Below are 27641 nucleotides of genomic sequence, written 5' to 3' on the forward strand. Positions count from 1 at the left end.
TTTAAGAAAACACAGCTGTGGACTTTATTCCTACCATTCTCTGCTTCCCCGTCTGCACTTAATTTCTACACTTTCATTGGTCTGTTTAGATGCATGAGTTCAAATATATGCCTTTGGTGGGTTTTTTTTAGTCTAAAATAAAACCTACTTAAACGGAGCCTACAGTCCTGCTTATATGTGGAGTGATATTCAGGTTGATATTTTTTATTTCCTCTTTAGAAGCAAAATGAACTCATCCTGTTGTACACATTATACATTCTCCAATTAAAAACCTACAATACAGTGATAGGGAATGGGCTTGTATTTCCTATTGCAAAGTGTCCAGTGATATCTGGAGGATTCAGCTGGGTTTTAAAGAGATTGTATTAACATTTGTGCCATAAGTGACAGTTGAGTTATTTTAATTAAATGGCAGTTTCAGCCAATTAAGATTTCTCATTGTTTTGAGTCCCTTTTCCTTTTCTTCCTCTTTTTGATTTCAGTATGTCTTGGGAATCCAAATATGCTAGAGTATGATTCCTTTGGTATTTTATTATTCCTTTGCAAGCCAAAACAAAACTCTTGAGACCATCACACTCCCAAAAGGAAGCTGTAAGTCTTGGGAGTGTGATCACAGCTACCTTTCTAGGACCCCCAAACTGAGTCTAGTGTTAAACACAAGAAACACATTTTTTGCTTTTGTAGTACTTCAGGAAGAGTAATAAAATAACATTGCATATGTGTATTTTATTGTATGTGATCTTTCTTGATTCCCAAAACAACGTGGAGAGATAAGCAGGGTAAATATTTCCATCCCATTTGATAAGCAAGGCTCTGTCATTTACCTACAAAAAAGATGATTCCTCAAAGTCAACAGCTGATACAGGGATAAGCTGGAACTAGAACTGAGTTCAGTGCTTCTCCCTCTGTGTTACAAGCCCTGAGGACTTTCTTTTACTGGCTTACTTGTAAGCTATAAGGAAATGTGGGAAGCAGAGGAAAGAACAGTAATGAAATTATTTACAGATGAACTTGAAAGATGGCTAACATGCTATTGGCATTTGGAGAAAAAGACTTTTTTTGAGAATCATGGTGAAATACTTCTACCACGTATAATTCCTGGGTTTTATACCAATCACAAGTTCAGTTATTATCCCAAAGTGAGTGGTGGGCTGTAGAATATGGACTGGAAGGGTTGTTTCTCAAACCAGGGAGACTAGTGAGAGATATCATAATCTCTGTAAGAATTGATGGGATGGAGGCAGGTGTGGGTGAGGAGGGTGGAATTTGATGGTGCCTGTGGGAATGGAATTGGAAGGAAGAGTGAGTTCAAGGACAATTTTGAGCCTGGAATAGACAGAATTTGGTGGTTTATTAGATAGAAAGGAGAGAAGAAAACAGCAACCAGCACTAGACTCTGTCCTGCTCTGAATAACCCTAGTAAAGTTAGCACATACAAGCATAGGAATATTGACATTCCTGGTTTCACGCTTTATAGAAAAAGGAACAGATGATTTCCATAACAGGAAAGAAACATGGCTCTCTCATCTAGGACAACTAAGCATTTGTTATGTGTCTGCTCAAATATATAGACTGCCTGAGTTAAAGGGAGCCTGGTTTACCCAGCGATCGGTTGTAGCCACCTCTTCAGGAGTATATATGGAAATGACTCAGTTGGTTTCTGTATTATTAGTTTTAAAGTGGGGGCTTTTGATATAGAAATATCTAAAAGGATAGGAACAGGAAAACCATGCGAGTGCATCAGATGCCTATTCATAGCAAAATTTCAAGTTACCTTTTGATGCTGAGGCATTATGTGTGGGCCAGGTTTTATTGGGTGGATTTTCTCTTCCAGAGTTCCAATCTCCATATTATATAATTGAGGAAAACAGTGTCCTTGCTCCTTGGCATTGAAATTCAAAAGCAGGGATTTATGGCTTTTCAAGTCACACATCTGAGAAAGGCTGTCACTCAGCTAGTGAAACTATTTTCAATGGAAAGTTGAAAAGCTGAAGAAAAAAATATATTTTGCTATACTGTTGATTTTACTATTTAGTAGGTATGTCTCTGACCGCCTGTGTTACACAGTCTTGGGGCAAAACACAAGAAAGATTGATCAGAATACAATTGGTGGGTTTGAAAAGGGAACAAAATAATAAGAGGAAACACACTCCTCATTTATGAGACTGCTGAGCTGCTTACTCAAGGAAATTTATCCTGCTCCTGTTATAAATCTGAAACGTATAAAAGAAATCAGGATGAGGAATGAAAAAATAACAATGAACGTTGTTTTAAAATTGTGTCTCATTTTGTCATTAAATTGGATGTTGTTGCTCAAGGAACCATCTGTTCTTTCCTGAAAGAGACAAGGAAGGAGGATGTTTATCTTAATACATCTTTTTTTCCCTTTGTTTCCTTCAGGGGTCATGGTATACTGAAAAAGCACTCGAGAAATCTGGGGGGAGCTGGAAACTATCAAGTTATTGAGGCCACACAGGGGGCAGAAAAGACAGAGGTGGGTACACTTTTGATCCATCAATCCTGCTATTGAGGGTGTCCCTGAAAATATCTTTGTTGTTATAAAGCCAGAGGACACCAAGGAAAAGGTATAAAGTGGGAGGTTTTTATTTTAGAAAACAGATCAATATGGTTAAATGGAAGCTTGATAGAGTCTATTGTTAATGTCAAATTAATAGCATGCATGCCAAGAACTTGAGCTAGGCATTTCCATCCTGTGTCTGCCAGGGGCCAGTGGTTAGTACAGAGACTGAGCTTGGTTTGATATTTACATTCTTAGCTGAGCTTATTTAAATAGTTCTCCACGGAGGCAGCTAGCCCACCAAAATAATGTTTTAAATTTATATCCTTTAAAACAGAAGAAAAGCTTATAGTATTACCGATCAGATCTTATAAACTTACTACTCACCTAATACGGATCTCCTTAGAGACCCTAGTGACAGCTTTGTTATCAATACATACAAGTAAATAGTCTTGATGACACTGACTGGTGGACATAAATCTCTAATGCTTTTTTGAGAAACGGTTTTCTGTGTGCTGCTGTTGTATTTGAGGCCCCTCCAGCCCCTCAGGACTGTGTTTTCCCACTCAGAGTGAGAGATTTGCTCCCCTGTTGCAGTGAAGATGGCAAATCAGAGACCATGGAGTAAACCTCAGCCTGTGGGAAGCCTCCTCCCACTCTTGGATTCCCATGAGAACAAAGCTCCAAGGGAACAGGAAAGAGTGGAAGACATTACATTTGGTTTAGGCTCATTGCCTGGTTTTCTGAAAACCAGTACAGTTTTCCTATTAACCCATTGCGATTTCATTTAGACAATGGCAGTGGGTTCATTTTCTTGTTATCTGAGCATTTTACTACTTTCTTGTCAACTTTTTAAGTTTGTGTCAGTGGAGAATAACATGTTTTAATTGAAATCTACCTTTTATTATGAACTAATGTCATGAAAAAATTGTATCAAAAAGCATTTATATTTCTATATAAACAATTGAAATCTCCATACTAAGAAAAACCAGCACGTACATTTGTAAACATTAATTTTGTATTTAAAGAAAATTAAGACTAACATAAAATAATTGAGTCTTTATTGTGAGTGGAGTGGATAGTGCTTTATAAACATGATCTCATGTAATCCTCACGATAACTGTGTGGGAAAAGTAAAGAAGGCATAGTTATTCCCTGTGACAAAAGTGTACGTTGCCAAGTGCACACATTTAGCTAGTGGGTGGTGAAATTAGGATTTGAGCCAGATTTTGTCTGATGCTTAAGCCTATGTCCTTGACCAGCTTGGATAGGGAGATTCGGCAGGAGCTAAAATACTCTGTTTAGATGAGCAAAGTATCTTGTTTGCATCAGGTATTTATAATCGATGGTTGAAAATATACATTTTTAAGGAACATATTATCCCATACTCTATGAACTTTACAAAAGAGATGAAACATTTTTCTGATTCATTTAATGAAAAGCACTTAACTAAAAAAAACAGTTAACTAAAAAACAAAAAAATTAAAAACACTAAAAAAAGTAGCACAAAAAAGAAAATCACAAAAATTCACACAAAAATTCACTGAAATACTAAATACAGGAATGTAGAAATCAACAAAATAGAATAATACAAGAAAATCGTGTTTATTCTAGAAATGTACACGTGCTTCAATATTGAGAAATTTATTATAATTTCATAGTCATAGACTAAAGGATAAAACTGCTATTTTTACCTCCTAATAGATTTCAAATGACATTTGATAAAATGTAACTATATTTCTTTTAAGAACATGCATATATACAACATAGTAATTTAGGTATAGAGAGATATTTTTAAATTGTGAAAAAGCAGAAAAAACAGAAAAACCGTAGACACTTACTACATGCCCTATTTCATCACTTATAGTTAACATCATTCTATAAATTCTAGCCAATGCAATAAAATTTTTTAAATGATTAACGTTTTAAAATTTCTTAATATATATACTAGAAACTGTTCTAAATACTTTACAAATATTAATTCATTTAATCTTCATAACAATCCTAGGGAATATTGACTACTATAATTCTCATTTTACAAATGAGGAAGTTGAGGCCCAGAGAAGCTAAGTAACTTGGCCAAGGTCACATAGCTAATAAGTGGTAGAGATGAATAAGCACTCAAGTGGCTTAACTCATGAATCTTTAATTTTAAATCCTATCATATGCTACCTCTCAAAGTTCACAATTATTAGAAAAGAGATGACATCTTTTCTCCTTAAAAAAAGTGTGTGTATATATATATATATATATACACACACACACACACACACACATATATGTGTGTGTGTGTGTGTGTGTGTGTGTGTGTGTTTATATGAATTTACTACAAATCCCAAGAAAATCAACTGGAGAACTATTAGAATAAGAGACTTCAGTTAAGTGGTCATACAAAAGATAAATGTGTATAAATCAATCGACTTTTCTATGAGAGCTACAAATAGAAAACATGATGAAAAAATCCCATATCTATGAGTAAGCTGTAATAGAAATGTACAAGACTTAAATGAAGAAAATAACGTTTTGTTGAGAAACACAAAATAAGATTAGCAGTAATGGAGATTGGTATTGTATTCCTGGATGAGAATAATAAATAATGTAATGATGTTAGCTTCCCCAAATTAATTTATAAAGTTAATACAATTCCATATAGAACCACAAAGAGATTTTTAGGGAGAGATTGGCAAAATGATTATTAAAATTCATCTGGAGGAATGAACAGACTGGGAAAAGCAAATTTTTGAAAAAGAATAATAATGAAGAAAGAACTTATAATTCCAAGTATTAAAACATATTATAAAATTACTATTACTAAGGCAGTATGTTACTTTTTACTAAAATAGAGACTTAGGAGAGGCTAAATCATCTTGAAAATTCCCCAAATAGACTTAAGCATATAAGGGTAACATATAATAAACACAGAATTTCATGTTGGTGGAGAAGGTATTATTACAAGAATACAATTCAAATAATTAGTTATTGTTAGGAAAAATTGTAAAGTTGAATCTTTTATTTATACAAAATACAGATAAATATCAGATTAATTGAAGAAGAAGAATGAGATATAACTGAAAAATAGGTGAATAATTTATAATCTTGTCTAATATGACATCAAAGGCAAAAACCATAATTAAAGATTGATAGACTTGACTATGAGACATATTAAAACTTTTTTACATAAAAATAGAAAGGAGACTCAAGCAGCATGCCTAGCACTGTGTTTGAAAATTCTTTTCTTGATTTTTTTGGGGTTAGAATTAATAAATCAGCAAGTTCTGACTTATATTCTAAATACACTACTGTTCGAAGGCTTAAAAAAGGGAAGCCCATTCTGGGATACTGTGCTATAGACACAGAGCAAATTTCAAAGATGGAATTCTAGAGAAGACCAAATAATGACATGGAAGTCAGGATTGTTCCATCTAAAAAGGTCAGCTGAATTTGAATTATAGTATCCAAGAGAGTAAAGGATTTCAACTAGATAGTTTTATAATTCATACAAGTATATATAAAGAAATATAAACATATATATAAAGAAAGGAGGTGGTCATTGACAGTTTAGCACTAATTGTTAGTGATCAAAATAGCTGCCATTTAATGTTCATAGTGTTTGCAAAACGCATTTTCTCATTCCTTCATTCAGTATTTATTGAGCACTTGCCCCATTTACTCTGTGCCAGTTGTGAGCACTGAGGGTGCAGAACTGAGGATACTTTGCGATTCCCCGGGGTTTGTAAACTGCAGGATCTAGAGATACAGAGAAAAATTGACTACAGGGCCATGAGGAGACCCAAGGAGGGTCACATCAAGAGTGGCTGACGTTTAATGCTTTGGGAAGGTCCTCAGGGATGACATGCTAACTTTCTTCAATTATATGAGGAATATCATCTGTATGATTGAAGAGGCAAAACTAGGTTGAGTGGATGGGAATCAGAGAAAGACATATTTTTATTTAATTAAAGGAATGGCTGTCTGAAATTATAACAGGCTACCTCTGGTACCTGAGACAGTTCCAGAAGCTTGGTACCACTAGGAAGGAAAGTAGCACAAGGAATTCATACATGAAATGGTGAGGGGCTGTGGATGGAGAGTTGGTGATTAACTCATCTCTGAAGATAAAATGTTCTTGGATCTGTTACTGAGATCGTTGATGTGGGAAGGGCTCCCTTGAAGACAACACAATGAGGGGCTCTAGGGAGTCAGGCCCACCAGCGTTCCACTTAACTCTTAGACTCAAAGTTTTAGTAATCCATGTTCTGTGTTTTATTAGTATAATTTATATATTGAGACATTTAAACAATGCTAAGAAGAACAAAGAATAGAATTAACTCCCACCTCTCAGAATTAACACATTTCATTTTATAATATTTGCTTAGTCTTCCGTTTTAAAGAAATAAAATGGCACAATTAGTTAAGTCTCCTTTCAGAAGCATCTATAAATTAGTGTGTATTGTTCCCATCCATTTTATACTTTTACCCACGTATTTATGCAACCATTCCAATATTTAGTCCTGGTTTGTGTTTTTAAAATTTACAAAAATAATATCACTGCTTTTCACGACACCGTGTTTTTGAGATCTATATAGTTATATATATATATATATATATATATATAGTTCTAGCTCTGTTCTCCTAGGTGAAATTTGTCGGGTTTTTTGTTTGTTTGTTTGTTTGTTTGCGGTACGCGGACCTCTCACTGTTGTGGCCTCTCCCATTGTGGAGCACAGGCTCCGGACGCGCAGGCTCAGCGGCCATGGCTCATGGGCCCAGCCGCTCCGCGGCATGTGGGATCTTCCCGGACCGGGGCACGAACCCGTGTCCCCTGCGTCGGCAGGTGGACTCTCAACCACTGCGCCACTAGGGAAGCCCTGTGTGGGTTTTTTGATAAGACGTTTACTATTCACGTTTAGTGGCCTTCCTTACTCCGAAATTGGGCCTGTGGATGACAGGATGTTATTGCTGGAGGATTTAGGAGAAAACGTTCTCATTTATGTCTTTATATATTGTCAACACCGGGACTTTTTGAAAATGACGAAAGCTAAGCCAGAGGGGAAGTCAGGACAATGTAAATAAACTAGGCAAACCAGAATGGAGGATTAGCCTGCATATGAAGAAAACAAGGCTGCAGGAGGAGAAATGACTTTCTGGGCTACACAGCTTGTTAGTGACAGTCCTCGAAATACCAGCCCAAATCTTAGAATCAAACAATTGCATGGGATAAGATATATGTAGAATGCTTTGCAGTTCATTGTTCTTTTCATCATGGTGTTTCTTATGTTTGATAAAGATGTAGAGATGGATTCCTAGGGCCAAATTGCCTGATATCCTGCCTTCAGAATGGCTGAAGCTTTAATGCATCAATTTTTTTTTTTTATGATTGCTCTCTCTTTGCCCAGGTAAATATAATTATCACCTCTTTCCACTAGATAAAGTATCCTGTCCCATTTGTCCCACTAGGTAGCAGAATGTGGCCAGGTAAATCAGTTTTCACTGGTGATTAGAAGTCATCCCTTCCATTTGCTTGTCAGCTAACCTTTGCCCTATACTTGTCCTGTTAACAGCTGGCTAGTTAATGAATGTGACATGGCTGTTTCTGCAAGGTTTGGGCATGCTAAGATTGTACAGAAGACAGAGAACTGACTCATAATTAAGCAGGGGTTTTTAGTGCCAGCTTAGGTCTGCAATTTCTTTAACCAGACCCAGTCTCAGGTGTTCTTCATAGTGAGGTGGTCTTGGAATTATATCGTTTATCCTACATGGAGTTAGGACAAATAATTCATCATTTCATTACTTACTTTAAACTTTTAAACTAATACAACACCTAGGATTGAAAGGCTTGCAAATATTTTTAAAGTTTTACTCGTATCAAATTTTAGTTTTTCCAATATATTTTATACATTTATAAGATACATAAAACCAGTCTTCTTGACTATCTGCTGGCAATAATATTTGATTGCTAAAGTAGTCTATAGAAGTTAAGTGATATAGGGTTGGCCAAAAAGTTCATTCGTGTTTTTTCCATAAGATCTTACAGAAAAACCCAAACAAACTTTTTGGCCAACCTAATACATTGAAAGTAAAGATTTATCATGTGAAAAGTATCAAGTTTCATCTGATTATGTTCTTAAAAAATTATGGTAATTTGATTATCTTACAAATGAGTTCAGTCTGTAAAATCCTAATTTACAAATGCTTGAAAAAACAAAATACTCTTGATTAATTTAATGTCAGCCTATTATCCTACCACGTAAATATCATAGACGTTGTAACTATAGTCACAAAAAGTAAGAATCCATTGGAAAGGAAGTGGAGTGCTTTTGGCTGTTTCTAAACACAACCGTAAAAGGTCAAGGATATCATTACTGAGAAAATGAAGTCATTGTCCAAAAGTTGCACATGAGCTGATTTTTGTTATTTGTCTCAAGTGGTGTATCTTCAGATTGCTGGAAGACATCATGAATATTTTAGCTGCAATTATTATTAAAGTGTTCAGTGTGTAACCGTTCCATGTGTGGGCATGGTTGCAGCAAGGTGGCGAAAAGGACAATGTCCCTCAAGGTCATATCCACATCGCCTATCTGTGGTGGCTCCTCTTTGGTTTAGTTTGGTTGGTGGTTATATGCTATTTGTATGTCATGTGGAACATGGCTCAACTTTGTGAGCTGACTGCTAGGGGGCCACTTAATCCATTTTCTTAAAATTACGCCCTATGTTAGTCTCTAAAGTTTGCTTTTGGTATTTAAATGCATATCATAGCTTAATCACATCACACCAAGTTGTAATTTCAACAGTACTTTATCATTTTTCTTTGGCTGTTTTGCTTGTGGCTATTTATTAGTCCATCACATGACGTTTCGTAGTTTTTCTGACACTAGCTGAATATTTAAATGACATGGAAGAATTGGTGGAAAGAGCACTGAATGTTGGAAGTCAGATCTCTATTCTGGACCTTATTTTGCCCCCATCCAGCTGCATGAGTCTTAGCAAGTCATTCTGAGATGTGGCACAGTGCAGTGGATCAAATCATTGACTACCAAATTTGAGTCCAACTTGGGCCATTTATTAGTTGGTAAATTTCTTAACCTCTCTGTGTCAAGGTTAGGTTCTCATCTGTAAAATGGAACTGACAATAGTTCCTCTCATAAAATTATTAAGGAGATTAAATCAATGGATATTTATAAAGCACTTAGAATAGTGCCTTTATGATTGATTGTTTAATAAAACTTTACTGTGATTGGACTTCATTGGGTTTGATTTCTATATGAGTATTTCCAGTTTGACGATTACATTAAGTTTCTGTTTCTTGCCTTTGTTTTCAGTGTACCTTTAACTTTGCTAAGCTGATGCTGGTGAAAATATTGTTTCTATGCAAAGTATTAGTGGCTATATGGTCTAACAGCAATGATTTTTTGTTTTTGTTTGTTTTAAATTAAGGCACATGTGCAAAACTAAAGAATTTTTAAAAATATAGCCAAAATAGCTATATATCTCATAGTTGTATTGACTGAGACAATCTCTATAACTGGGCTTGGAACTTGTGTTTGTATTGTGTAGACATTTTGTTTACCTTCTGAAGGGTTAATTTATTTCATTTTTCAATTTCTGTCTTCATAAATGCACTATTGGATGAAAGGCTATTTGGAAAACTGAATTTGATTATTACTTTTCACCTCTGTAGTGTCACTGAAAAAATTCCACTGTTTATCAGGTTTCCTTTGTACAGGCTGGTACATGACTTCTATCTTTTTAAGCTTATCACACATCCATAACTCTTAAACAGTTCTCAGTTTCTTTTAGTTAAGCTTGAAACTTGTTAAAATTGAAATATTTTGTAGTGCATAGAGCAGTCCAATGTCAGAATAAGAGCTTGGTGGTAGAAAGACAGATAAGTTTGTTTCTTAAAAACAGGACATACCCACCAGGGTGAAAGAGGCCACTGAAATTGGAACTCGTTTTAGCCCATGGGAGAAAGTCCAGCTAAGCTAGTGGCCTTATCATCTAGAGAGAATGATGACAGCAAAAGGAGGCTGTCCTGATAGGCAGGGGGTCGGAGTCCGAATTGACCAGCAAGGTGCAGCAGATGGTATCCCAGCAGGTGGGTGGGCGATGGTGACGCAGAGTCTGGGAACGGGTGCTATCCAGGCAGATAAACAGAGAGGTCTGTTCACAGATAGTATGGCCCCAGGGTTGGGGCTGGGGTTTCGGAATGAAATTCAGGCCCTGGTAAAACTGGATAGACTAGTGCAGAGGCCTGTTTTGGAGGGACTAGGGTACTATCCAGGGCATTGGAGCACAGAGTTTGTTACGTGGGACCACAGGTTAAAGGGGACTTGCGGCACCCTCATTTTTGGGGATTGTGTGGCCTGGAAGGATGCTGGAATAGGGAACCAGGCCAGTCTTTATAGATGCTGACTTTGATAGTGCTTGGTATAGATTCATGTGTCTGTCTTTTGAAAATTGAAACACTCAAATGTGTTGATTACTAAACTGTGCTTTACTTTATTGCTAACAAATTAGATTAGAAGGCAACTCTGAGGTAATCAGCCTTGCCTCTTTTTTTTCTTTCTTTCCTTTATAAAGCTTGCAGAACCTTTCAGATCAGAATGAATTCCATGCAGTTGAAACCGCGCACATGGGGCTTAGGTTAAGTGAAGCATACAATATAGAGGTGGTCTTATTTCCTACTCTTCTTGGATTTATCCTGAGGAAGAAGTCATGTATCAGAGAAGAGAGTATAAAATGAGAGGATTAGCAAGTAAGTGGTTGTTTCTGGCTGAGCTTTGCTTGAAATGGAGGAGAAAATGGCATGGTAGTTGCTGAAATTCATTTCCTTATAATGACATGGAGTGTTAAATGGCCCTTTCCCTAGAAGTCGTTTCAGGCCTAGTTATGTTACTTGGGAGTGCTGTTTCTCAAATCAGGACCTCCACCTCCAAGGAATAAGAGAGAAAATGGGATTTGACTCTTTTGCCCGTGTCTTAGCTTTTAACAGCTTTCTGCTTTGGATCTAGATTTTATGCTTACTGACATCTTTGTGATTGAAGGAAAAAACCCTCAAATAAAATAAAATCGAAGCATTCCTGTTCCTTATATTTTGAAATAAATCTTAGGCTGATGTCCCCTGTAAAAAAATTTTTACTTGGTTATTATGAAATTCCAAAGCTTCATCATTGTTTCTCCAAATACTGTTTTCAACAGAAGAAAATCCATGGTTCTTTCTAATAGACTTTCTTTATAATGGTGAATATTGTGTAGAGAAACTAAGCATTCATTTATCAAATGAAAGTTAATTTATGTAATTAAGGTCAAGATAAACTCGGCTGTCATGAAACCTAGCTTAAAATTCTGACTTTCTGTGTGACTTTGGGGCAAATTATTTACTATACTGGATTTTAGTTTCATATCTCAGTTTCTACCATGTTCATAGAAACACTGTATTTCTGGTACACCCTTGGGAATCACAGTGGTTAACCAAGTTTTCCTTTTTTTAATGGAATTTTTTTTAGTGAAAATGACTTTAATATGTCCCACTCTTATATGCCCTCATAATTTGAACATAATTGTATTAGAGTTCCACCAGATAAACGGAACCAGCAGGAAAAATATATCAAAAGGCTTATTGAAAGGGATTGGCTTAAGTATTTGTGGAGGCTGCCTAGCAGAGTCTGAAATCTTAAGGCAGGAAGGGCAGACTGGAAACTCTGGGGCAGGAGCTGATGCCACAGGTGGTATTTCTTCTTCCTCAAGGAAACCAGTTCTGCTCTTAAGACCTTTCAGATGATTGGACCAGGCCCACCCAGATTATTGAGAATAATCTCCTTTACTTAAATTAGTTTATTGTAGATGCTAACCACATCTACAAAATTCCTTCACAGCAATACCTAATTCACTGTTTGATTGAATAACTGGGGATCACAGCTTAAACTGACCCTCACAGGCCACTCCTTGTCAACTTGGCATCTGTACACATTTCCTTAAATCATACCTAATCTCAAAATAATGACAACAACAAAATCATACTTCCACCTGACATGATTAAAGCTATCCTGTGTGTAACTGAAATCATGCTAACCCTTTCCCCAGAAGAGGTACAGGGTCTTTGGGGGTTTACTCTTCTGATATCCCATAACTTAAAATACTGTGATATAAAGTTCACTATTATTAATATATCTTATGTTAGAAGACAAGCACTTGAGAGGGAAGAAAGAGACACATATTTGAGACACACACACAAACATTTATCACAGAAAAGGGAAGGGTACAAATAACTTAATAGTCCTCATTTCTGGAACTGGTGACATGGTCATAGCTAGTATTTATAACTTCTTTCTTCTACTACCCAAGCCATACATCCCATATTCCCTTTGCTCTCAAGCAGGTACCTCAGCTTATTATGGTTCTTTGCCTGGCAGGGTGACCCAAACCTTCCTTCCTAAAGGGTCTGGGCCATTAGCTGTTGTTTTATGGTTTTCACTGACTTGTGAATTGAATTGTGGTTTTCATTGACCTTAGTCACAGAACCTGGTAGTAACAAGAGATGCCCTAGGGATCTCCTGTATTACAGACATACTCTTCCTTACTCCATCGTGTAGTACAGCCCAGTTGTCCCTTGATAATCTGGATGAATCACCCCAGCCAATATAAAAACTCCATTTTTGCCTATTTATTCAGAGGCCTGAGAAGCCCACAGTGACTGGTGGTGGTCTTTACTCTCAGTTCAATGGAATTGTTGTTGTGTCTCCTGGTAGAAGCATTCTTCTCTTTGAAACTAAGACCTCTCGACCAGCAAAACAAAAGATCACAGGAACGGGAAGCAAAATTTTGCTAGCGGATTGCTAGGGATAATACTGAGGGGTGTCACTCCCATTTCCACCCCTTGATTCCTGGACCCATGAATCCTGGCCATGACTCCCATTTCCACCCCTGGATTCTTGGACCCATGAATCCAGAGTATCACATATTGGATGCTGATTTATAGTATTTATAAACCTCTTTCCAGAGCCTGGGCACATACTGCCACCTCGCTAGCACTGTAACTGAGTCTTCAAAGGAGGCTGTCCTGATAGGCAGGGGGTCGGAGTCCGAGTTGAACAGCAAAGGTCACTGTTCTATCATGCTTTCTGCTTCAGGATGATGGAGAAAATTGTAATACCAGTGAATGAGCATTGTCGGACTTCATTTGCTGTGAAGTGAACTCCTTGATCAGAAACAATGTTGTGTGGAATACCATGACGGTGGATGAGACATTCTGTAAATCCACAGATGGTAGTTTTGGCAGAAATACTGCTTGCAGGGAAAGCAGCTCTATGTCCAGGGTGTCTATTGTAGTAGGAACAAAGCACCACCCTATCCATGATGGAAGCAGTCCAGTGAAATAAACCTGCCACCAGATAGCTGGCTGATCATCCCATGGAATGATGCCATATGAGGAACTCAGTGTTGTATTTGCTACTGAAAGGTTGGGCACTTAGCAGTGGCTGTAGCCAGGCTAGCCTTGGTGAGTGCAATTCCATGTTGCTGAGCCCGTGTATAATTTTTACCTCTGCCATAATGGTCACTGTTCATGAACCCATTGGGCAATGACAGTAGTGGCTGGGAAAAGAGGCACAGATCCACAAAATAGGTCATCCTGTCCATTTGATTATTAAAATCCTCATCTGCTGAGGTCACCCTTTGGTGGGCAATCATATGGGACATAAATACCTTCAGATTCTTTGCCCATTCATAGGGCATATACTTCTTCCCCAAATTTCTTTGTATCAATTTTCTGATCATTTTCTTTCCAAATTGCTGACCATCCAGTCAAACCATTGGCCACAGCCTATGAATTCGTACAGTTTTATACCTCTGGCCATTTCTCCTTCCAAGCAATAGGAACATCTAGCAGTTCTGTTCCCCGGGAGGATTTCCCTTCACCATCGTCCTTCAGAGATGTATTAGGAAGGGGCTGTCGTGTAATAGCTGTTCACTTTCAGTTGGTGCCCGCATATCATACACACCATTTGTAAACCAGGCCCACATTTTCTATTCCTCAGTCAACAGGTTTTAGGGAACTCCCCATGAGGCGAAAGTATGGACTGGTAGAGGATAGGTAGTGTAGCAGGAGTAGGGCCCATGGGCATTTGGACAACTTCCTCATGTGATTTACTTATGCCTTCAGGGCCTGCTTGAGCTCAGTCTCATATGTACCTCTTCCAGTTGATATTGGCATGCTGCTGTGCACTCCCAGCTGTATAGCTTGGTGGATCAGACAGCAGCCAGTTCGTGATGGGCAGCTCAGGTGTCATGGTAATTTGGTGGCCCATGATTAGACATTCATTTTCTACTCAGGCCCAGGAGCAAGCCAAAATCTCAGAAAGAGAGTAGATACCTGCGGAGGAAGATAGGGCTTTGTTACAAAAGCCTCGGAGTTTGCATTATGATTCACCAATAGGGGCCTGCCAGATCTCCAAACAGCATCTCCGTCTGCCACTGGCACTCATAGGGAAAAGGCTAGGAGGAAGATCAGCAATATGATTGTTTGGCAGTACAGCAGGTTCTCAAGGGGAGTTAGCCTCCCCTTCATTCAAGGGGTTCTTGGTCTGTAAACCAGGTCAAGACTAGGAATTGATGGAGACGTTTCCACTGTTCTGATGATTCAAGATAGACCTCTGTTCGGTAGTCCTAGAAAGCTTATGCTTATACAGATCCAGTAGCATTGATGAGCTTGCCCATCTATTTATTTTGTAGGGACACCGTGATCAAACCATAGGTCTCTCTCTGCAAGACAGACTATTCTAGTTACTGCTTTGGCTCTGCTGTCCATTGTAGTAACCACATCTGTCTTTGGTAATTAAGTGCTGCCACTTGACCCTGCCACCCTGGCACCCAACTTTCCCCACTGTATTTAGGGATCCCAGCTCAGTGGCAGCGATTCCCACTGTAATTCCTGACCTATAGAAAAGAGTGACCCCAGAGTTTTTCAGGGATGCTGGGGCTCTTCTCACAAATGTATTTCTTACAGTCATAGTTAAAAGTGTGTCCTTCGGATGCTCCTGGGGTAGGTCAGCAGGTTTTACATGATAAAGCTATTTTAACATTTATTCTACAGTATACCAAGGCAGTCAGTTCTGGCATTTTGATTTCATTTAATGTTGGCCCATGTCTCAACCAACCAAACAAAATGCTAGACCCCTTTCTAGCCCCTGGAGCTAAAACATTGAATCCGGAATCTGTTTAGTGAGCCCATATCAATAAATTCATTCTGATTTAACTTTATGTTCTTCCACAATTATCCAACACACTTCATATCCATTCATTCATGCACATATTCCCCAGATTTCTATCTGGGGAGTAAATTGGAAAAATCATGCATTTCTTTTGGTGCGTAGCACACTTCCACATGGGTCACACTGTGTAACTCACCCTTTGAAGCCTGCTGGAACATGAGTCTACTTATACATCTATAAGCAAAGAGGGGTGGCAAGGATAAATCCTGAGGAGAATCAGCAGTGTCTTGCAAGGCAGATAACCTCAGGAGAGACTATTACAGGTTCATCAAGACAAAACAGGGGTTAACTGCTTCAGGCAGAGGTGGAGGGTGGCTTTTGTTGGCAAATGACTCAGCAGAATTTGGGGTTTTGAAATCCTCAGTTTCCCTGGGATTTCCCAGATGTATCGATTTCAATTTTCAGGATTCTATTCCTTCTCAATCAGTGCCCTCACTTTAATAATGATGTTCTGCAAGGTTGGGAATTCAATTTGTATTGTCATTCAGCAATTTACACCTTGAAATTCTGGGTTTGAAATCTCAACCCTACAGCTACAGGAGATAAGGGTTTTTCCTTCTGGGCAGACATAGATACTTGAACTAGGAATTTCAAGCCTTGAGTGTGTCCTTTTCTTTCCCTTTTCTACAGCATGGTTTGGAGCAACCAACCAAGAAAGAGATGATACGATTATGGTTTATGTGATTATGGAGGCTGGTTAGGCAAGTCCAAAAGTCAGGTTGGCAGGCTGGGAACTCTCTGGCAGGAACTGAAGCCATGGCCTACAGGTATAGAATTTCTTCTTCCCCTATTTTGGCCTTTCCATTGATTGGATCAGGCCCAACCAGATTAATTGAGGATAATCTCCTTAATTTAAATCAGCTGATTATAGATGTTCCTCCTAGATTAGTGTTTGCTTGAATAACTGGGGACTATAGCCAAGTTGGCCCATAAAACTGACCGTTCCAGTAGTCCAATTTTATTCTTGATTACTCATAGTCATCCCACGTATAGGCAGATGTAAAGGATGTATACGCAAAGATTATGGCTAATTACCCAAGCACAGGCTCTAAAACTTGGTAAAACTTGGTTTCTTGAAAAGGCTCTAAAACTTGGTGTCTTGAAAAACTTCTAGATGATAGTTTGTTCTTTAGTCATTTATTTCTCCTTAAAAATAGAATGAAGTGTTGCAGCTACAATATGCTCTTTGGTGGCACGATGTGATTCATTTATTTTGCAAAAAGAGCTGTAGTGGCTTTTTCTCAACAGATTTTCTCACCCTCCCAAAAATCATCTTATTTGTGGTCTGTGGCTCTTATTATCTTTGAATTAACACACTGTTAAAACATCCATAATAGAGAGGGTCAGCCTTGATCTTTGGGACTGGACCAGTAAGTTTTTCTATTGTGTTCATTCATTGTTGCCTACTGAGGGGCTGATTCTGCTAACAGGTTCAGAATTTAGTTTTGTTCAACTAAGAATTCTAGAATTTGAGAATTCAGAAAGCTGTTCCCTGGATAGCTGAGCATTCTCAGTATGTTGTTTTAAAATGTACTTTTAGAAAAAAGTTAAGTCGGCATGTAACTAAAATATCTCTGCTGAGGGAAAGGGGCACATTCCTGAGTGAATATTTGGTTGCTAATCACATAACGAGGTGACAGGGCTTCCTGGATTGATTGCTCCAGGTGGCTACAACCTTCAGCCAAGCTCATGTGACTTGTTTATTTGGAATAATGGTGTGTGTTGGGCCATCTTCTTATGTATGCTCTAGTGGCCAAGAGGCAAGATATTAATTGCTTTGACAAGATTTCAGGTGCAATCTATGGCTGTGACAGAGATTTTTGGGAGAAACCTCTGGGGCAGTTTACCTGGTGCTTTATAATTCAGACCAGTGGTGGTGGGGAGAGTGGAGGAGGAGGAATCTGATTCCAGAACATGTACTTCTCTCCTCTATATTAACGCCCCACATTCTATTTAGTACAATTAAATGAAACTCAATGAAAGGATTGTTTGAAGAAAAAAAAAGAATTGGGGGGGGTGTCTTCCTGGGAGTGATCAGCCACCCCCTCCCTCTTCCCTGTCTCCATCGGTCATAAGCAGAACATCACCTCTGATTTGACTTGATTTATTTTATTTTATTTAACATCTTTATTGGAGTATAATTGCTCTACAATGTTGTGTTAGTTTCTGCTGTATAACAAAGTGAATCAGCTATACGTATACATATATCCCCATATCCCCTCCCTCTTGTGTCTCGTTCCCACCCTCTCTATCCCACCCCTCTACGTGGTCACAGAGCACCGAGCTGATCTCCCTGTGCTATGCTGCTGCTTCCCACTAGCTATCTATTTTACGTTTGGTAGTGTATATACGTCCATGCCACTGTCTCACTTCGTCCCAGCTTACCCTTCCCGTGTCCTCAAGTCCATTCTCTACGTCTGCGTCTCTATTCCTGTCCTGCCCCTAGGTTTGTCAGAACCTTTTTTTTTTTTTTTAGATTCTATTTTTATGTGTTAGCATACGTTATTTGTTTTTCTTTTTCTGACTTACTTCACTCTGTATGACAGACTCTAGGTCCATCCACCTCATTACAGATAACTCAATTTCGTTTCTTTTTATGGCTGAGTTATATTCCATTGTATATATGTACCACATCTTCTTTATCCATTCATCTGTTGATGGACACTTAGGTTGCTTCCATGTCCTGGTTATTGTAAATAGAGATGCAGTGAACATTGTGGTACATGACTCTTTTTGAATTATGGTTTTCTCATCACCTCTGATTTTAGACCAGATAATCTTAGGGCTTGAGGCCAAGTTAATTCCATCTGTCTCCTCTCCAGTCTTTCTCAAGCTCTCGTCAGATATTCTGCTCCAGCAGTGTGATGTAGTATAAAGAAGTTGAGCTTTGGAGTCAGTTAGACCAGGGTTTGGGTTCTTACTACCTTAAGAGGTTAGTAGCATTTTCTAAACCTTGGCTTCCTCATAAAGAAAGTGCAGATAATTCAGAGCATTATGTTGGAATAAGATCATGTGTAGGAAAACTGCGTAGTACAGGGTAGGCACTTAAAATGTATTTTCCTTGCTTTTCCCCACCCCTGACTTCCTGAACATAGAATTATGTACAAAAATAGCAGTTAGGGTGGAGATGAGAGTTCTCATTCCTGCCATTTCCTCCAGTACTTCATCTGTGGCTCCATAATTTACATTCTAAGGGCAAACCCATGCTAGTTACCATTTACCTCTAGTATATTGTTTGTATTAATAGGTTTTTCTTGAAAGTCTGCTATGTTCAGGGTTTTGAACCAAGGCTAAGGAGAAGCATAAATACCAATTGGCATTATTGTGCGATTGTAGATTTCAAGAATGTAACTGACATTTTGGTAGTCTAGCCTCAAACTCTAAAGTCAGATGGAAGCCTTGTTCCCAGTCCTTGTTACATTTTTCTGTATTGATTTACTTATAACCTGTTGGAATATATTATACTATCTTTTTATTTCTTTTTAATTCCATACCCTCTCACAATGCTAGTTTTGGGAAGGGAAATTTTGATATCTTCTAAACACTTTGGATTTATTGGTATCATGTACAAGAAAACTATGGCTTGGCTCAGTTCACATTTTTGATTATACTGCTAATATAGTTAAAAATTTAAATTATTTTTGGCCTTCATGTTTTCCTTCCTACATTTCAGCTTCTATCCAGGGATTTTTAATTCTTATACTTAAGTACCATATATATAGTCTGTTTATCATCATGAGTATTCATTCATTCAGTAAAAATATATTGAGGGCCTAGTAGGGCCTGAGGATATGAAACAAAAATAGAAATCGTATCTGCCTTCATGGAGGTAACAGTCTAGTAGAGAAGACGGACATAAATAAACATACAAATATATAGCTACTAATTGTGATGAATATTATGGAAAGAAATGTAGATGGCTAGAGAGAATACACTTAATAGTACTAACAAAAGTAACTTAATTTAAAAAAAACAACTTAGATAGCCTATATAAAGAAGTTCAGGGCTTCCCTGGTGGCGCAGTGGTTGAAAGTCCACCTGCCAATGCAGGGGACACGGGTTCGTGCCCTGGTCCGAGAAGATCCCACATGCCGCGGAGCGGCTGGGCCCATGGGCCCTGGCCGCTGGGCCTGCGCGTCCGGAGCCTGTGCTCCGCAACAGGAGAGGCCACAACAGTGAGAGGCCCGCGTACCGCAAAAAAAAAGAAATTCATAGGAAAACAGTCATTTTACATTTTATTCTTCTATCTTTAAAACACTGAAAAAGAAAGAATTATTTATGTTCTGTCCAGCTGTAGGGCTTTGAAATTTACTTAAGAAGGTGCTTGAAATTGCAAAATTTGAGCCCAATGACAATAGTATTATTATAATATAGCATTTTTTTCTACCGTGTTAGTAATTCATTTTCATGTTATTATGAGTTTTGTTTGCCTGGATGTACAATATTCTTAGGAGAGGTTTTTTTTTTTTCTTTCTAACTAGGAATATTCTGGTTTAGCCTATGCAAATGCTTGTAACGAAAAACAGTTGGTCATTGAGCTATTACGTATGCCAGCAGAGTCTGACTAGGGTAATGTTTATCTCCATTAAATAACAGATCTGGTAAATCTTTTACATAAAAGAATATTGTGTTGTAGACATGTTGTAGACAACTTTAAATACTCTTTTAAAGAATAGTAACAATAGCATAAATCTCATTTTTGTTTTAGGTAAGCTGAACACTAAGACTTTAAGCATAAATAATTGGAAAGAATCAGTTCATAGGGAATTAAATAAAAATTTTGTTTACTTAAATAGATTTTAAATATAGTACTTGAATTTGAGAAAAATAGATTTTGCCTAACAGTTGTGATAAGGACTAGCTCCTATAACATCAGGGAAAGCTTTTTAGTCAAACTGATTTATCTGTGCTGAGATTTGTCTCTGTGTGTGTCACCTGGCTGGTTCTCACGTCTCTGACTCTGACATCATAGTGCAGCAGCAGGACCACGGAGTTACAGCTTTACACATGCAGTCAGCCAGCGTGAAGCCCAGCTGGGGGAGCTGAAGGGGCAAAGAGGTTGAAGGAGGAGTTGGGACTCCTGGGAGTAGAAGAGATGGGAGACAAGGCCATTCCTGAATTGTAGGTGTGGTACTGAGGGTGTAGAGGCAGAACTGGCAGGTAGGTGAAAGTAAATCACTGTATCCATGAAGACAAGGTCACCAGTAATCCTTATATTTGCTCCACGGCTCACTTGGTATATTTGCCACATACAGCTCCATCTGGTTCATCTCCTCAGAGAGGCTATCTCTCCGTCTAATTAAGATTGTCCTGAATTCTAATTATTCTCTAACAACCTATTTTCCCCCTTCATAACCCTCATCAAAACTGTAAATTATGGGTTTGATTATTTACATGTTCTGTAATCTCCTTTGTTTTTAGCATCTTGTCTTTCTTGTGTAGGTTACCCTCTACTAGCTTCTAGTTGCTCAATACATAACTGTTAAATGAATTACGATCAAAACTTTCAATTGCTTGCTTTTGGCTTTAACCTTTATTCAGTAGAACTTGAGTCAGAAAGAGAAAGACAAATACCATATGATATCACTTATATGTGGAATCTAAACTATGACACAAATGAACTTATCTATAAAACAGAAACAGACTCACAGATGTAGAGAACAGACTGTGGTTGCCAAGGGGGAGGGTGGAGGGAGGGATCGGGAGTTTGAGTTTAGCAGATGCAAACTATTAAAAATAAAATAAAATAAATTGCTGCTCTTGGCTATTTATTTGGCTCTCTCATGAACATAACCAAAATGCTCAGAAATGTCCATGTTTTTTTCAGAGTGGTTGTTCAGGCGGCTTGCAATAGATGTTGGTGATTGCTTACACCAAAAATGCAGCTATTCATCCTAATTTAGGATCATGATTTATGTTAGTTTTATTAATTGCTTTTTATTGATACCTACTACTGATTTAAAATTATATTTGGGGGTTAATTTAGCTTTAGTCTTGAGAGTAATATGTAGACTTGGTAATGAGGAGAATTTATGAGTGAATGATTATAGAGCAGTTTGGCTTGTCTCTGGTTTTGGAGACATCTGCATGCTGCTTCCTTTTTCATCGTTGTTAATGAAGAGCTGCTTGGGATCTTCTTCACATTGATGTTTCCAGTGAACTCTATTGATATTTACTGAGCTCTTTTTCAGCTGTGTGTTTCTTAGCTTTGAAAGATTAGGGAGTAATTCAACTTAAACACTGGCTTTCAGCCACATCTCAATGTACTCATACAGTCAGTAAAAGTTCTCTCAGCCCGGCTTCACTATGAACAATGCAGCTCTTGCTAGCGCAATTAAGGAACATAACTAAAGATAAGGGCTTTGTCAAATATCGAATATGTGGTGGTGTGTATGCTAACCTTAAAGAAATACTCTCGAATTCTAAATGTCTGCTATTGTCCTGAATCTCTGAATTAAGTTCTTTACATCATGTTGACTAAGATATACATTAGAATTATATTTACTAATCTTTCATGCAAATTTCAAAGAAAAATCTGCCTAGAACCTTGGTTTGTTAATTAGGAATAATTAGGAATATTATGTACTTTTAATCTTTTGCAGGTCTAAATGTTTTTGGAATAGGTGGTTTTGTCCTAGTTCTGGAATAATTAGTAGGAAATACTAAATATAACTTATATTTGCAGAAGTGGTTTGGGTGAAGTCATTTATATTATGCCTTGACAACACCTGCACATATGGGCACTGGATTAGTTACTATATAATTATGATAATTGAATGGTCCTTATTAAATTATGTCAGATTCGAATTAACATTCAGAAAAGTAATGATATATAGAAGTTTTAGTTACATATTACTCTGAAATAGAGTAGGAAATGTATTGGCTTAGGTTGCCTAGTGATTTAAGATTATGACTTAAATCCCTTCAAGTGCAATAAAACCGGTTGTTTGACTTTGAACTTCTCACTAATTGCCTTCATTCATTTATACACTCATTTTTCCTTTTTTTCAAGCTAGCAATTATTGCTCTCATTATGATGTAATTTGCACATCACTGTAGAAGTTTAACAAGGTTGGAATTCAAGCTTGACTTTTCCTTAGTTCTACTAAGGACCCTTTCTGTGCAGAACTCTTCCTAAATTAAGGCCAGGGGAGAGCTTCGTGTTCTTGTCAAGAGCATATCTGACTCTGGACCAGCACTGGCTGCTACATCTTCTTACCTTAACTCTGAACCAGGGTTCGCTGAAGGCAAAAACGTGGAGGAAATAGGATCTTTTCAATAGGGAAGTTCTCAGCATTTGTTTTAATTGTGCCTTTGCCTCTGTACTGCATCACAAAGCAGACAAAGATGTATTGTGATCTCAGAGAAGTTGTGAGAAATAGTGAGATATTCCTAGGAATGGATTTGGTCGACTTTGGATGTGATAAAACATGAAAAATGTAAAACTATAAGGCATTAACATTACTAATGGCAAATGGAAGAGTTTATATTCCATGAGAAGGAGTGAAAACAACGTAGGTAACCATTAATGGTTTTGTTATCCAGGAAGTATTCTGGGTTCTCTATTGAAAAGAATCCCAGTGATATGTGCCCCTTCTGTCTTTATCGCTTTGATGTGTCATTGAAGTCACAGTGGTAAGGCTTGTAGAGAAGAGGCTGCTTTTTGGGAGAGTTCAAGAATGGGTTAGTTCTCGTTGTCAAAGCTCTAGGAAAATCTTTATCCCCAGAAAATGAGAAGTACCAGTAATAATTGGATAGTGTGTTTGGATTGGACTCAAACCTGAGTTTGAATCTTGACCCTGGCACTAACCAAGCCCGTGGCTTGGGTAGTCTCTCGCAGCCTGTTTTCTCAATGAGGATAATCATACCTATCTTGAGAATCTCAGGAGGACTCTGATAATAGTACATGTTATTTGCCTAGAGTATTTTAGTTTCTCAGTAGAAGATATTTTTATTATATGTTTATGCCTTGTCCAGGGTCCCACCAAAAGCAGGACTTAAGACAAAGTTTTTGGGGAAGACCATAACTATCTTTCTTCTTTGGCTTATTACTCAAAAAGGGCCATAATAAAAACAAGCCTAATAATTGGAAATAATTGAGGGGAAACCAGAAAAACATATTCTGTGTGCTCATCTGTAAATTGGGGATAGTTGTATCTGATTTATAAGATTGTTGTGAGGATTAGATGAGTTAACATATGTGAAGGCTTAAAATCATGGTACACAGGAATGGCTCAACAGTATTATTATTATTATTATCTCATTGCTAGTATTGTTGTTGTTACTATAGAATAGAAATTAAGCTCAGGCTCTATAGTTAGGGAGAACTGTGTTTAAATCCCTAAACTTTCTAAATGGGCAACCTTAACCTTGGGTATTAACTTAGCCTCTCTGAACTTAGTCTCATCTATAAAATGGAGATGATAGTGGTTCTTCTCTGGTAGGGCTGTTTGAGAATAAAAAGCAAGAAAATAGAGAGTTTAGCATAGTTCCTGGCACATTTGAAGCACTTGGTAATGTTAGATTTTATATTAACAGTGACAGCTATTCATTTATTTAGCATTCATTTGACAAATCCTTATTAAGCACCTACTTACTATTTGCCAGGCATTCTTCTAGACACTGGGGATATAGTGTTATATACAACAGAATCATAGCCTAATGGAACTAACATTTTATAATATTAAACAGTAGGCTTGAATTATTTAATATTTTTAATCAAAGCAATTTTTTTCATAAGGAACAAAAACTAGACTTTACCAAATAGAAATCATATGGACTTTTTAAGTGAACAAAGATGTTTTTATTTTCATATCATTTACACGAAAATGGGTGTTTCTGAATACTTTAAAATAATTTGTTTTCTTGAAAAGTTTGAAGATCTCTACTTCTCATTAGAATTTTATTTACTCTATTAATTTACATAATAAAATTAATAAGTCTTTATATACATACATAAAATATACTTGAATGTATTTAAAATTTTCTAGATATAGAGTTAGTACATAGTTTCAAAATTGTTGGCGTCAGGGGTATTCAGCCCTTACCATGCTTTTTCCCTCAGAGATGATGCAGAATTTAATTATGCTTTTAAAAAACATTGTGAATGATGAATCTATTGATAAGTCAAACTAAGTGTGAAATCATTATGCAAGACCATTTTGCTGTTATGTGATTTATTTATAGATACTTGATTTATTTTTTCCACACAATCACTGAGTAAGTTTTAACTTAGTAAAGGAGAATACTATTCTGTCACCCTTAAGGCTCATGGTAAGAATTTCACTGTTTGAAAGGAGATATATTCTTAACTAGCATTTAAAATTGTAATTTGGTAAACTTTCAGTCTCAAACTTTTTTGGGGTTATGTTGTCTCTGTGAATAGCATTGACTTAATGAAGTAGCAAGAGGGGAATTTGTAAATGCAGAAATGAAGTAATTTGAAAATCTATTAGCTGAGAGAATTGTGCTCATGCTATCTTTAGAGGACACAAAGGAAAACAGTAAAAAAACAAGAACCAAGAACCTTGTATAAAAAGAGACATAGAGAATGACAGTCAACAATAGAAAGACCTGCACAAAAGAAAATAAAAAGTGAAAACATTTATCCTGAGCTGCATGATATTAAAATGTCCTGAAAGAGCATGAAAATGAATTATCTACTTTAGTTTGCCTTTACAATTGTCAAACACGTTTCTGGGTGAATGAGAAGGCTAAGCACTGAATCATTAGCGGTTGTTTTCTGAACACAGCAGAACCTATAGGATTCTGGCATGCATAAGAAAGCGCCTTAAAACACGGTGGGTTTATCATACTTGTGTGCATTTTTCATTGTTGTTGACAACATAGTCAAGAGCAAAGAAACCCATGTTGGGTTATGCATTGAAAGACAAGATGATGTAAAAATAAAACACTGGGGAGGATTCAGAAGACCTGGGTTCTAATTCTTTCTCTATTCTTCATCTTGGCAACTTATTCAGGACCTCAGTATATAGGGCCTCAATTCTGAAATTAGAGGACTGAGATTAAAGAGTTAAATATATTCTTCTCTAAGGCTCCTGCCAAGTCTAGCATTCTGTAGCTGTGTATTCTGCTGTTCTCTTACAAACTGAACTGTAGACACAGTAGCATCCTCCTTGCTTAGACTTCATGGCCAAAAGAGCTTACTCTATGTTTAGAATGCTAATCACTGGAAAGCATAAAAGACATGAATATCTTGGAATTAAATAAGCACATGGTTACTTACACTAGAAAGTTCCTGTTCCACTAAGCAGATATTCTTGATCAGAATAAGACGAGGCAACACCCTCCCCATGCCGTTTTATAGTCTAAAGGATGATTGTGTATGTTAGTTATTAAGTGACCAAAGAGAACATGCTTTCATATGGAAACTTGTGACTTCTTCAGGAAAGCAGATTTGGAACTGAATTATAAATAAAAGAGAAAATCTCAGTGATTGACATATTCCCGCATTCAATATTATTACCATTCATCTAAAAAAACCATTTACTAAACCTTTCTGTATACAAAACATTTATATTTGCAGATTGACTATTCATACTTAGACATTTCTCACTATTTTAGAAGAATAATCAAAAGATAGAACATATACAAGATAAGTAAAATGTAACAAACTGACATCCTAATCCTACATTCTGTGTTTAGAAAAAAGAAAACAAGCTCAAGTTGGGATCTATAATCAATGTGTTTTTCAAAATGCTTTTAGGAATAAATGGCTCTATGGATAAACATGATTGGCATACTGTAAATTAATCCCCTTTCAGATATTGACACTGAACATTAACATCCTCTGAGAATGTTTTGCGGTAAATTTACTTTAAACAAATCTTTATTGACGTATAATTCACATACCATAAAAGTCTTCCATTTAAAGTATACAATTCAATGATTTCTAGTATGTTCATTCACAGTCACCACAGTCACCTTTAGATCGTTTTCATAACTACAAGAGAAACCTGAAAACCTTTAGCTGTGACTCCTCAATTCACTGAAAACCACTCCCCCTCCAGCTCTAGGAAACCACAAATCTACTTAGTCTCTATAAATTTGTATGTATTGGACATTCTATGTAAACAGAACCATACATGTGTTTTCTTTCATACAGTGTAATGTTACCAAGCATCAGTGATTTAGTACTTCATTCCTTTATTGCCAAATAATACTATGTTGTAAGGATAAACTACACTTTGTTTATACACTCATCAATTGATGATCATTTGGGTTGTTTCCTCTTTTTGGCTATTATGAAGGACATTGCTATGAAGCACTATTAAATGTTATTCCCATGAAAGTTTTTATGTGGATATATGCTTTCATTAGTCATTGGTATAAACCTAGGAGTAAAATAGCTGGGTCATATAGTAACTCTGTTTAACAATTTGAAGAATTGGAAAGCTATTTTCCAATGAAGCTGCACCATTTTATATTCTAACCAGCATTGAAGGAGGCTTTCAGTTTCTCCACATCCTTGTCAACACTTGTCATTGACCATCTTTTTTATTACAGCCATCCTGGTGGGTGTGAAGTGGTATTTCATTGTGGTTTTAATTTGCATCTTTTAATGGCTAATGATGTTGCACATCTTTTCATGTCCTTATTGGCCATTTGAATAGCTTCTTTGGAGAAATGTCTCCTAATATCCATTGCCCATTTTCTAAATTGGGTTATTTTTTATTAATTTAGTTGTAATAATTCTTATTTATATACTCTAGATACAAGTCACTTATCAGATAAGTGATTGGCAAATAGTTTCTCCACTTCTGTGGGTAACTTTTCACTTTTTGATGGTGTCCTTTAATGCACAAAAGTTTTTAATTTTGGTGAAGTTTAATTTA

General features: G+C 37.1%; 1 protein-coding gene across 1 annotated transcript in view; it reads left to right on the forward strand.

Annotated features, from left to right (window-relative positions):
- PKIB (cAMP-dependent protein kinase inhibitor beta) overlaps positions 1-27641 on the forward strand; it is a 102867-nt gene that overhangs the window by 21489 nt on the left and 53737 nt on the right. Inside the window, exon 2 of the mRNA XM_079939722.1 lies at positions 2401-2494. The gene's annotated coding sequence lies outside the window, so the exon portion shown is untranslated. The remainder of the gene's footprint in view (positions 1-2400; positions 2495-27641) is intronic.

The sequence above is a fragment of the Stenella coeruleoalba genome (genome assembly GCF_951394435.1).
Source record: "Stenella coeruleoalba genome assembly, chromosome: 12".
Lineage (NCBI taxonomy): Eukaryota > Metazoa > Chordata > Mammalia > Artiodactyla > Delphinidae > Stenella > Stenella coeruleoalba.